The following is a 12683-nucleotide window of genomic DNA, read 5'->3' as shown; positions in this document are numbered from 1 at the left end:
AAAATGGTTACAGTGGTAAATTGTATGTTATGCATATTTTAGCACAATAAATTTTTTAAAGAAACTTCAAGACATGTCAAAATGTAAAAATGAATAGTTATGCTCTCTGCCCTTGAGGTACTCACAAGCAAGTGGTTGGGACCCACACGTACGAGGCTTCAGTTTCAGTGGTTACTTATATGTAGGATGGGCACATGCTCTTAGGAGCATTTGATTGTCCTGGGGCCTTGATGATGGAGGGATGCAGTCCAGCTGGTGAGAGAAGAGAGGAGGGAAGGTTGCTTAAGGAACTAAAAAGAAAATGTGTGGGTGGTATAGTTTTTTGCCAATTCAGCATCACTTGGAAACTTGATAAAAATTTAAATTATATAGCTCCATCCCAGAACTAGTAAATCCATAAGTCTGGGGGTAAGGTTCATTAATCTATTTTTTTGAACCAAGCCTTTTAGGTGATTCTGATGGAGCTCAAGTTTGAGAATCCCTGGTAAAGAAGTTAATGTGACAGATTTTAGAGTCAGGCTACCTGGCCCTACCACTTACTAAATATACATACATGATACTTACAGTTTACCTCCAGCAACTAACTCAGTGGACACAAAAAATGTTTAAAATTTATTTGTTGAATGAGTGAGTGCATCTTGCCAAAATGTTTTCTATTTTTTTTGCCAGTTTACTCTTCAGAAATGTCTTAATGAACTATAAAGAAATAAAATTTTGGAAAGTGGTAGGAGTTGAGAGGTCCATTGTTAGATATAGTAGAAATGCTTTAAATAGTGATTATATTTATGGATTTGGCAGTGGGGAAGCCTTGGGGATTTCAGCGAGGGCTGATTTCAGTGAATGGAAAAGGAGGTTGCTACAACTAGGGGAAACTTGGAGAAAGAACCTAGAGGAGCTGACCTCTGAGGATGTTGGTAGTAATTCCTCAGGTGCTTGATTGTGGGCCCTGCAAAGCTGGAGCTCATACATCTGAGAAGGAGATGCAGACAGTGTACTCAGTGGCTGGTTCTGAGAATGTAGGGAAAAAAACCTGGTGACTGGAACCAATTGCTGCTGAGTGGTGATACTTTCAGGAACTGGAATCAAAAGAGGAAGGATCAAGTCCTTTGGTCCTCCACTAACCTTCTAGTCTTCTTCCTCTAACACTATCAGTGTTCACAAGACTTTAGGCAATAGATTAATGGTTTGCAGAGTACCAGCTTCAGCATGACAAGACAGAAAGACAGGCTGGCTTTGAAACTGAGAGACAATAGCTTAATAACCAGCATCATTTCCCCTTTGGCTACTTAGTATGCACATGCCTTTCTGTACATATTTGAACTTCTTTATATCTTTCTGCTTTCACCTAATAAAATGCAACAAAAGGAGGCAGTCTTACCCATCCCCCAAATGGGATGATGTTGTGTCCCAATTCCACTGTGCCTATTTCTAGGCAATATTCACAGTATTGATCTCTGGACAGTATTAAATGCTTTTCATATTCTGTCACAGTTCTACCCCTGAATGAATATTCTGGAAGCTAAATAGTAAATTGTAAAGTTAAAACCACTGAGAATCCTTACACAAAATAATATGGGGATGAATGAGATTGAGAAGACATTTGTTAATATATGCAAACATACTACACACACACATAAACACACACAACACACAAACTTATTACACACACACATAAACACACACACAACACACAAACTTATTACACACACACATAAACACACACACAACACACAGACGTATTATGGATGCCCACGGGTAGGTACAGGTAGGTAGTTGCCTTAATCCATTTCTGCTGCTGAGGCAATGTGCTCAGGTTTAAAACTCTGTGAACGTGTGTAAGGGTTTACCTTTATTTTGTGTAGACAGAAGTTAAGTCTTGAGGTCTTCATTTTCTGAGAAAAAGAAAAAAAAAACACATACATATATCAGAGCACTACAAGTTGGTATAGTAATTTATCTACACCTGAGAATTGTAACTTCAGTTTAGTCAACTGAGCATTTACTAGTTTATTTATCTAAACAGCAGGATCCAGAAAAGTGAGAAAATGGTGATAAATTATGGAGTTTTCCAACTTGCTTATTCAGTGAATTTAAGTGATTCCTGTTAAATTGCTTTTATTATTTAGACTCATGATTCTAAATTTATTACTACAGTAAAACCTGTCATTTGCTTGAAGTTTGAAAAGCACCCTCTCATTTTTTTCTGTCACGTTACTCCTCTGTGTGATTTGGTTAATATGTTCATTATATAACTGTTGCATGTTATTTATGCCGTGAGTTCTATTTATGTGTCAATATATATATCTAATTTAAATAGGGCTCTTTAGATTAAAAATAAGAAGTAGTCAGTATTGTTTCTTCCATAGAATAATGGTGGTTATTTTAGAAAAGGTTTCGATTGAAATCTTTTCGTTTCAACAAAGAATTCACAAGAGAAATCTTTCAAAGGCTTCCATGTGTGAAAAAACAAAATTTTAAGGAACTAAAACCTGGTGTTTGTAAGGGACTTAAAACCCTATAAATATGGCCATGAAGGAAAAGCATTGTTTGAGTTCAGATATTAATGTTTGTCAGGGAATCTTCAGGACAGATACTCTAGAAATGTGATACGTAAGAACTGCTTTAGACATTTCATCTCAGGCCTAGGAAGGAAATTCTTTTCCTTTTATAAGGTGACTGCAGTGTGTACCACATGCCGAACTGGGTACAGGGAACAGTGTCCAACCACACAGGCTCAACCCTTGCCCTTGTGGAGCTGACAGTCTGTTGTATAAACAGAAAATGTAACAGCCAAGCTTGAAAATACTGAGACATAATAAATAGCAGGACATTTGGAAACAGGTACCAGGAATATCCAGCCCAGATTAAGAGTGGGCAGGGGACAATGAGCTGAGGAGAGTGAAGAGTATTTGCAATGGCCCTGAAGCACGTACAGCACATTTGAGAACCAGGAAAGTTGAGTGTGGTTGGGCTCAGAAGCCAGGCAATGAAGACGGATCAGCAAGGGCAGATTGTGAAGGGCCTTCCAGGTCGTGCTGGGGAGTTTGGACTTTTGCAATGACTAACACTAGTTTGCTTTGACTCCTCACCATTACTCTGTCAGTATTCTTGGTGATTTCAACATCTATGTGAATGAGCTTCCATTCCTTGAATGCTTTCAATACTTGTGTTTTTTACCTCACCTATTTTACCCATCCTCATGCACATCCTTTAGATGTCGTCACTGCTAAGCCTGGATTTCAGTAATCTCAATTTCAAGAATCCCATTCTTTTATAATGTCTTCCCTCACCTTTCATGTTAGTTTATTCCCTCTATTGCCTAACTTTATGGAGAATTCTCCACAGTTCTTGACGATCTGGGCACTTGGTTCTGCCCTTCCTCAGGAAAGGCAGCATATATCTGTAGCTGAGTAAAACTACTCAGCTCAGCCTGCTCTTCTCAGTGCAATTATGGGGGAGTTCAATGGTTTTTTTATCTTCCATTTCGTGTAGTCTCTGTCTCAGTCCTAATATTGGAAGTATATATTAGAAATGTTTGCAGTTCATTTTAGCAATATTCCTGCTAATTTAATTCCCTTCCAAAACCACACACACTTCCTGCTCAATCTATTGAAATTTACTTATCAGATAAAACCCCACAAGTCTCCAGGAGGGAATCCCTTCTCCACCTTCTCTTCTCAACATTTACTCAGTAACCATTTCTTAATTTTAACACACTTCCTATCTGGGGAGGCAGGACTCTTCAAAACCATCAAGTCGTGGTTCCTTTTGTTTAACGTCCCTTTCCTCTGTGCTAATCTGTTTCTATAAGGTAAGAAGGAATTAAGAGGAACTTCCTCCAGTTTCCAATAATGTTCCTCAGATCCTTTGTGCTCTTGCCAGTAGTGTCCTTGACTAGCAGGGCTATGTCAGTACCCACATGATTTCTCTGTCTCCTTTTATTGTGAATGGATTCTCTGTGTTCTACTTCTCATGCATTCTGAGACCCATACATTGTTGGCTACTCAATTCCTCTTTGCTGCATTGTGAAGTTTCTATTATAGCTGATAGGGATAACTCCCATTTAAAACATAACTCTCCCTTGCTTGGAAGGATGAGAGAGGGAGAATCTTGGTTCGAGGCCAGCCCTGGCAAATAATTCAAAAGACCCCCCCATCTCCAAAATTACCAGAGCAAAATGGACTGGAGGTATGACTCGAGTGGTAGAGTATTTGCTTTGCAAGCATGAAGCTCTGTGTTCAAACCCTAGTCCCATCGTCGCACATTTCCAACTAGTATTTAACCCTTATCACTACTCTGTTTTCTTTAAAAAACAAAACTGAAATGTTGAACTCTGTAAATATATTATGTCTTCAAAAGTTATTCTAAAATGCCAACAAAAATAAATCTGGCCATGAGGGAGTAAAAATCTATAATTCTGACATAACTAGAAAACTGAGTAAACTATGGGAAATAACTATTTTCAAACATTGGACAAAGTCAGAAAAGGACTGTGATTCCTGAGACAAAGAAACAGCGTGAGTTCTACAACTTCTCAGACTTTCTGGAATAGAGGCAATTTCTGCAACATGGCATGGTGTTGGGGACTGAGGTGGTGCTCAGCAAAATTGTTGAATTGAGGAGACAGATTATGGAGTAAAGTACTTGAACGCCAGGACAGATTTGCAATTGGGTCATTTGACTTTAGCTGAATACCTATCTGTTCATGATTTTGGGTAAGAAAATCTTGTAAGAAGGGAACAATTATCAAGAAGCTATATGCCACACAATTCATAGAAGTCATATGGGGCTGAAAATTCCTTCCTATCTCCTTCCCTTCCTCCCTCCTTCTATCTCTCTTTCCCTTCCTTCTTCCATCCCAGGATGGACTCATGGATTCTTATTTTATGTGCTATAGCAAGTTACCACCATTATTTATTTTATTACACAGATTAACTCATTGGCCAGTGAGTGTCTATTCGAGCTGGCTACTGTGTCCTTTTATTGCGTCTCTAGCATTTTTTTTTTTTGGAAGACTTTCTGACTTTCCAGTGTAAAAAGATGCTCCAGCTTGATTTTACATTTTTCCTGATATAACACTGGAATCAGCCATGTCTCAGGGAGCCATAGTTTCTTTTATTGGAGAATGGTTTTTACAAAACAGCATCTGGAGTCTACTGCTCCTTGTTACTGAGCTGACATCATTTCTAGCTCTTAGGGTACAAAGCTACTGATATGTTTGTGCATACACAGTGTGCATAAAATGTATGTATATAAAATACACAAATACGTATTTCTGTATCTCTGTCTGTGTATATATTTTGAGTATGTGTTCCTACTAATATTTCACATTCTAGTCTAAAACACAAGGTCCATCATAGACTTCCTTTACTTTCTCTTTCTCTCTGTAATCTTCTGCAGGAGTGAGAAACCTGGCTTCCCTTTCCCACAATACACATTTTTGTATTACTTATTTGCTTAACCCTAGAATGCACATAAGGTAGTTTTGGAATGGCTAACCCTTACCACTGTGAAAAGCAAACGTACCAACTAGAGTACAGTATTGTTTGCACTCATTTTGTTTTTTACCAAGGCTAAAGGTTACATCGTCAAAATATTAAGTTCCAAAGTTAATTAAGCTAGGTCTTCTCCCTCTCCTCTATGTGGTTGTATAATTAACTTGATAGATATTAAGGTTCATTTGTTTCTGTTTGCATTCCTCCTTTTTTTTCCTTCCCTCCTGTTGTTCTTGGCAACTTTCCATTTGTTTGGTAACATCTTACATGGAAGGGTGCTTCATGTTTTATAGAATGCTTCTTCCAAAGCTCCCTTCTTGATAAGGTCTATCCAGGGCAGTACATCTTACCTGGGCCTGACTCAGGGGGTCCAAGGTGAAGCGAGACTATTTATTTGTATTAAAAACACAGAATCCTTCCTGCCATATGGTCCAGCAATCCCACTCCTGGGGATTTACCCAAAGAAATACAACACAGGTTACTCCAGAGGCACCTGCACACCCATGTTTATTGTGGTGCTATTCACAATAGCCAAGTTATGGAAACAGCCAAGATGCCCCACCACTGATGAATGGATTAAGAAAATGTGGTATCTATACACAATGGAATTTTATGCAGCCATGAAGAAGAATGAAATCTTATCATTTGCAGGTAAATGGATAGAACTAGAGAACACCATTCTGAGTGAGTTCAGCTAAGTTCAGAAGACCAAAAATCATATGTTCTCCCTCATATGCAGACTTTAGATCTAGGGCAAATGAAGCAATGTGGTTGGACTTGGATCACATGATAAGGGGAGAGCGCATTTGGGTGATATAGAAATAGGTAGAAAACCCAAAACATGAAAGCGTTTGATGTCCCCACTGCAGAGGAACTAAAACAGAAACCTTAAAGCAACAGAGGTTATCATGAGAAGGGGATCAGTAACCAGTGTAAAGATCAGTTAGAGATGAATTAACATGGGTCATAACATGTGTACACGAAAGCAATGCTAGGAATATTTCTGTATAGCTATCCTTACCTCAACTAGCAAAAACGCTTTGTCTTCCTTATTAGGCTTGTCTCTTTTCTTCAACAAAACTAGTGATAAAGGCAGAACAGGAGCTGCCTGGAACTGAGGGGGGAAGGAGGGAGAAGATGGGGAAGAGGGGCAGGGGGAGAAATGACCCAAACAATGTATGCACATGTGAATAAAAGAGTTAAAAAAAAACCACAGAATCTTTATCTCCAGACCTACTGAATTTCTCATGGAAAGTCTAAGAATCTAGTTTAACAAGTACTCCAGGTTATTTTAATGCTGAGACTAGTTTGAGACACTAACCTGGTCTTTGAACTATTTTTGGATCAACCAGGTAAATTTTTGGGGTAATATATCTATTGGCGACTTGTATGATACTTAAAACAAGTGAATTGATCAAATGCTTTACAAAGTTAATACTAAGTGTTCTAATTCCTCATCATTGGTTTGTATACTGTGTTTACTGTCAGTTTACCTAACAATCAGAAATGTGTGTGGCATTCTCTGGTGTTAGTCTTATAATATGTTAGCATATATCTTTCCCTAGAGAGGGTCTAATATATTCATAGAGAAATTTTCTGGAAAGAAAAATTGGAGCAAAAGGCAGAAACAGAATGTATTTTCTATAAACCATTCATGGGTACCAAAAATGAATTTTCAGTACCTAAACATTTATGTCTCTAACTTCTAAAATTTCCCAAAAGGTAAAATTTGCAAAGAAGATAAATTTATGATTCATTCAACAGATATTTTTGTACAATTAAAAAATTATACAAATTTTATGTAAAGTTTATTCACTTTTTTGTAAATTGGAGCGATAAGTAAATGACAGAATGAATTGGTGCGTGTGTGTGTGCATATGTGTGTTGACAAGAAACAATATTTTCTTGCATACAAAATTTCTAAGAATTTCAGAAATTCTTAAGGTTTGGTTATTTTAATCCATGTATCTCCTTATTTAAAAATCTTTGCTTCCAAACAAGAATTTATTCTTTTTTTTTCTAAAACATTGTAACAGATGCAATTTTTCCTGTTTTTGTTTTATATTTTTAAGTTTCAGCAAATGCTTGTTCCCCTCAGCCAAGCCCCAGAGTCAAGGGGCTAAGGCTGAGTCAGAGCCTGGAGTGGAGAGTAGGGTAGTTGAGAACCTCATGAATGAGTTTGAAGGGTGCCCATCACTCTAGCTGAGGTAGGTGGGTCAGAGTTTGGCCAAGTAAGAGGAGGCACCCCAGTCATTAGCCCTGACTCTTTCCCTGGGTACCTTCCTTAGTCAGGACTCCAAAGCAAGGAGACACAGGCAGGAGAGTAAGGACAGCTGAGTCTGAAACCCTAGGAGAAAGGTGACTAGTCCCTGTGTGTGTCTGCATGCACACATACTCCTTTTCACATGAGTTTGTGCATACACACACACACACACACACACACACACACACAAATTGGCTTTCAAAGATGACTCAGAAGGTGGGAGGGAGTGAAGGGAATAGGGTAGGGCAGGGGAGCTGAGTCTTTGACTAGTGCCTTAGTAGCTCTGGAATAAACCCTCTGCCCTCAGTTGAGGGAGAGCAGTTCTTCCTATGTCCCCCACTCAGCCTCTTCAACTTCTGAGGATGGAGAAATACCTGAGAGAGGGAAAGGAGAGGGAGTGATGCAGTAATCAAGTTTGGGAGGTTACCAAGGCAATCCAATTTGAATAAATTATAAATTAAAAATAAATAAAATTTAAAAAGTGGCCCTTGCCCAGAACACAGGGTTAATGCTGGCACAACTTGCCTGGGAATTTGGGACAATCTCAGGTTAGCACTAGTTCTTCCCTACTACCTAAGCTGGCCTGAGAAACCCAAGGGAGGGAACAGGCACATGAAGGACCCAGAGTGGGTCAGGTTGCAGAAGGATCAGAAGCTTTAACACCCAAATAATGAATTTGGGTATGAGCGTGGTGAGGACTTTAATTTAGGCCTGAAGGAGCTCTTGCCATCTCGTGTTTCTGTCCAAGATAGAGCAGGTCTTCTGACCCACCTATGTTCAGAATGCCAGCAGTCAGGGCAGAGGTGAATACTATGGATAATGGGCCTCATCCACAGCCTGCAGTTCAAAGCGGAGCCTGGGTCCAGCTCCCGGCTCCGAGGGATATCTCCAGGTAGGCTTATGTGGCCTAAGCAGGAACCTCATGCCTTAAAATTACCAAAAGTATTATGGGTTTCTTGGGATTGAATCCAGGGCCTTGTACATGCTAGGCAAGTGCTCTACTACTTGAGATATGCTCCAGCCTAAAATTACCAAAAAGTTTAGATTGTCATTTGGTGATCATAAAGATTTTCAGCTTTTTAAAGTCATTTGGAAGGTAAAAGTTCATGATTCTGATGCTGACTTTGACATGTAACAAGGCTCGTTCTGGGTCTCACACAAACTTGGAAGGACTTCTTTCATAACTATGAGAAATATTTAATGTTTTTCTTCAAAGAAAAAATAATTTGAAATAATTGTCTAATTCTCCAATATTCTGACTTATACAAATACAGATGATAATTCTTCTTCAGTTGTGGTACTCCTATCTTATTAATCCCTAAGTAAAATGGCAGTGACAACAGTGAAAGTTATCTTGGGATGACAGGTATGTCAGTGTAATGAAAGGAGCACTGAGTGTGGAAGTAAGAGACTTTAGTTGTGTTCAGGTCTGTGTTCTCTCTGAGCCTCAGTGAAAAGTAGATGACATTAGTTACCTCATAAAGTGTGGCTTGCAAGATTGGATAGTGTGCCTAAGGATGTTTTGTGTGAATTGCAATAATGACACTTGATGACATATCTAGTATGATTTCTGTGTTTTTGCGTCCTTTGTCCATCAAGAGCCCACCAGCAAGGACCACAGGATGGTTTTGGCTTATAAATGGGGTGGATAGATTGTTTCTTAAAGGGACAGAGAGTAAATAATTTTGGGCTTTGCAGACCATCCTGTCTCTGTCAGTACTCAACTGTGCCCTTGTAGTGCACAGCAGCCATAGCTAATATGTAAATAAATTAGTGTGACTACGTATATGCACACTGAGATTTGTCCTTCACAAAATTTCCATGTTAAAACATTTGAAAATGTAAGAAACCATTCTCTAGCTCTCAGGCTGTGTAAATGCAGGCAAAGGTTGGATTTGGCCTGGAGGCTGTAGTGTGTGGAGCCCTAACTTGGAAAATTTGTAATTTAACTTTAGATTGATTCTTACAGTTTCACAATGGAGTTTTCTGTTCAAACGTTTTGGAAAATTTCTTAGAGGAGCTGTTTCTTTTTTTGGCAATACTGGGATTTGATCTCAGGGCTTTATGCATGTTGGGCAAGCATTCTACCCCTTGAGCTACACCTCCAGCCCTTTTTGTGTTGGTTAATTTTGAGATAGGGTCTTGCTTTATACCTGGCTGACCTGGACAGCAATCTTCCTATTTAAGCTTCCCACAGTAGCTGGAAATGACAGGCTTTTTCTATTAAGATAGGGGTTTCATGAACTTTTTGCCTGTACTGGCCTTGAACCATGATCCTCCGATCTCTGCCTCCTGAGTGGTTAGAATTATAGGTCTGAGTCACTGGTGCTGAGCTTCTTCTTCTTCTTTTTCTTCTTTTTTAAAAAAAAAACAAATTATGAGTTGGTGTCATATATTTTACAGTATAGAGACTATATGATATGCTTTAATTATTAAGAATGTATACTCTGATATTTGATTTTTACATGCATTAAAATTACTAACAGAATGAAAATGAGATTGGATAAATAGAAAACACAGAAGCAAAGAGATAGAGAAGCTACAACCTTAACCTAATTGGTAATCAGCTATTTTCTACAAAGTCCCACTGTCATTAGAAAAGGATGGCTTTGGTGAGACCATCAAAAGTAAGATGATGTGATTCTAACTTTTCTTTTTGCCTTAAAAAATATGCAATTGGAATTTCCTACCTTTTAAAAAGTATTATTGGTGAATATATACCTTATCTTGTGTTCACTTATATTTTTGCTTTATAATTTGGGATTTCTTTGGTTAAAGCCTACTACCTTGCAAGCATATTTCTTGTTTAAAAAATCACAGTTCATTCAATTTATTCATTTGTTTCTTTGTAAAAGTTTTATTATTTTTTTTCTGGATATTCTGGGGTTTGCACTCAGGGCCACATGCTTGCTAGGCAAGTGCTCTACCACTGGAACCATACCTCCAGCCCTTTTTGCTTTAGTTATATTCGAGATAGAGTCTTGCTTTACACTCAAGCCTGCTTGGATCTTATTCCTCCTCTTTTATGCTTCCTACCTTGGCTGGGATGACAGCCATTGGTTGAGGTGGGTTCATGAAAACATTTCGTCTGCGCTGGCTTCAATCCATGATCTTCCTGATCTCTACGTCCCAAGTGGCTAGGATTATAGGCTTGAGTCATTGAACCTGGCTGGGTTTTTATTTTGATATTTGAAAAACATCTAAGAAACTTGATATTTTTAAAAACTGCATTTCATTGGCTTTGTTTAAAGATATAGAAAAATTGAGAGCACTAAATCATTCTCCCTCTGATTAAAAATAAAATTTTAGGGGTGTGTAGTAATTGAAATATTTCAAAGAGGACGTGGTGCTGCACCACCTGTAATCCCAGCACTCAAGAGTCTGAGGCAGGAGGATAGTAAGTTCAAGGTCAACCTGGGCGGCACAGAAAGACCCTGTCTCAATCAACTAAAAAGCAAAAACAAAGCACACTTTTTCTTTTCCAAGTTACTTTCATGTAATAATTTTCTCTGATAATCACAACAACCTTGTAAACATGGATAATACAGACATTTTCTCCATTCTGATTAAGGAAACTAAGACAATATGAATGTGTGCTTGTCTATGATCTTATGGTCAATAAGCAAACAGAGGGATTTGACTTCAGGCCTCAGAACCATTTAGCATAAATTTTACAGTAATGTTACCCCTTACACAGTGCCTAGTGGACTCCTGCGTGCACTAAAACTCTATCAATGTTATTCCCAGATTGATATTTTTGCTATTAAAGTAATAAATGCAACATCAGAAAATTTAAAAATCTATCATCATTCAGAACATCTAGTATTAGAAGGCTGTTCCTAGGAAGATTAAGGTCCATTTTTTCATGTTTGTTTATATTTGAATGCAGAAGTATATCTTAGTTAGTACAGTTTCTAAAGCAAAGCTTTTTCCCACACCAAATTTTTAATTATGGTGTACATCGATAAAAGGGTCTTCCTTCCAAAAGATCTGCAGAATTTCTGAGGGTAGTAATCATGCCTGTGTTAATACTTCCTTCCTATTTCCACGTTCTTTAAAAAGCATAGGGTGATTTAAATGTAAAGCAGTAGATATTTAGGACACAATGGAATGAAATTTTCATCAATAATTATACATTAGTCTATTTCCCCCTGTGGTTCCATCAATCTTTTGCTTTGTATATTCTAAAGCCCTGTTGTTAGGTACGTACATGTTTTGGGTTGTTATATCTTTGATGAATTGACCTTCTCCTTTTTATTATGGCATGATTTTTTTCTTTGTCCTGTTAAATACTAATTGTTCTGAAATCTACTGAATCTGATACCAAAATAGCCTTTGAACTTTATTTTGACTTATTTTTAATGGTATTTCTTGTTTATACCCACGTGTTTTAGCTTATTTGTGTTTTAGAAATAAAATTGATTTCTGATGAGCTGTATATAATTGGGTCTTGCTTTTCCAATTTGATAACCACTGCCTTTTAAATGGGATATTTCATTTAATATGATTAATGACATGTTTATGTTTTATATTTTTACTTACCTCATTTATTCAGTTCACTCTTTCCCCCCTTATTATCTTTTCTTTTGGATTAAGTATTTTTATGATTATATTTAATCTGTTTTGTTGTTTATTAACTATGCCTTCTTTTTGTCATTTTAGTGGTTGCTTTAGAATTAAAAATATATGTCTTAGCTTATTATAATAAAAGTGATTTTATACCTCTAAATGATATCATACTACTTTGTGTGTGGTGGAAGAACATTTCAACTTACATTTTCCCCTCCCAAGCTTGGTTCTAATGTCATACGCTTTCCTTCTAGTTATGCTATAAACACCACAATACGTGGTTATTAATTTTTGCTTTAATTAGTAAATAAATAATTGTCGTTTTAGTTATATTAATTTCTTTCTGTGAAACTAGA

General features: G+C 37.6%; 1 protein-coding gene across 6 annotated transcripts in view; it reads left to right on the top strand.

Annotated features, from left to right (window-relative positions):
- Positions 1 to 12683, top strand: part of Lepr (leptin receptor) — a 110454-nt gene that overhangs the window by 49880 nt on the left and 47891 nt on the right. The window lies entirely within an intron of this gene.

The sequence above is a fragment of the Castor canadensis genome, chromosome 7 (genome assembly GCF_047511655.1).
Source record: "Castor canadensis chromosome 7, mCasCan1.hap1v2, whole genome shotgun sequence".
Lineage (NCBI taxonomy): Eukaryota > Metazoa > Chordata > Mammalia > Rodentia > Castoridae > Castor > Castor canadensis.
The sequence above is the reverse complement of the archived record's forward strand: the minus strand, read 5'-3'. Positions and strand labels throughout refer to the sequence as shown.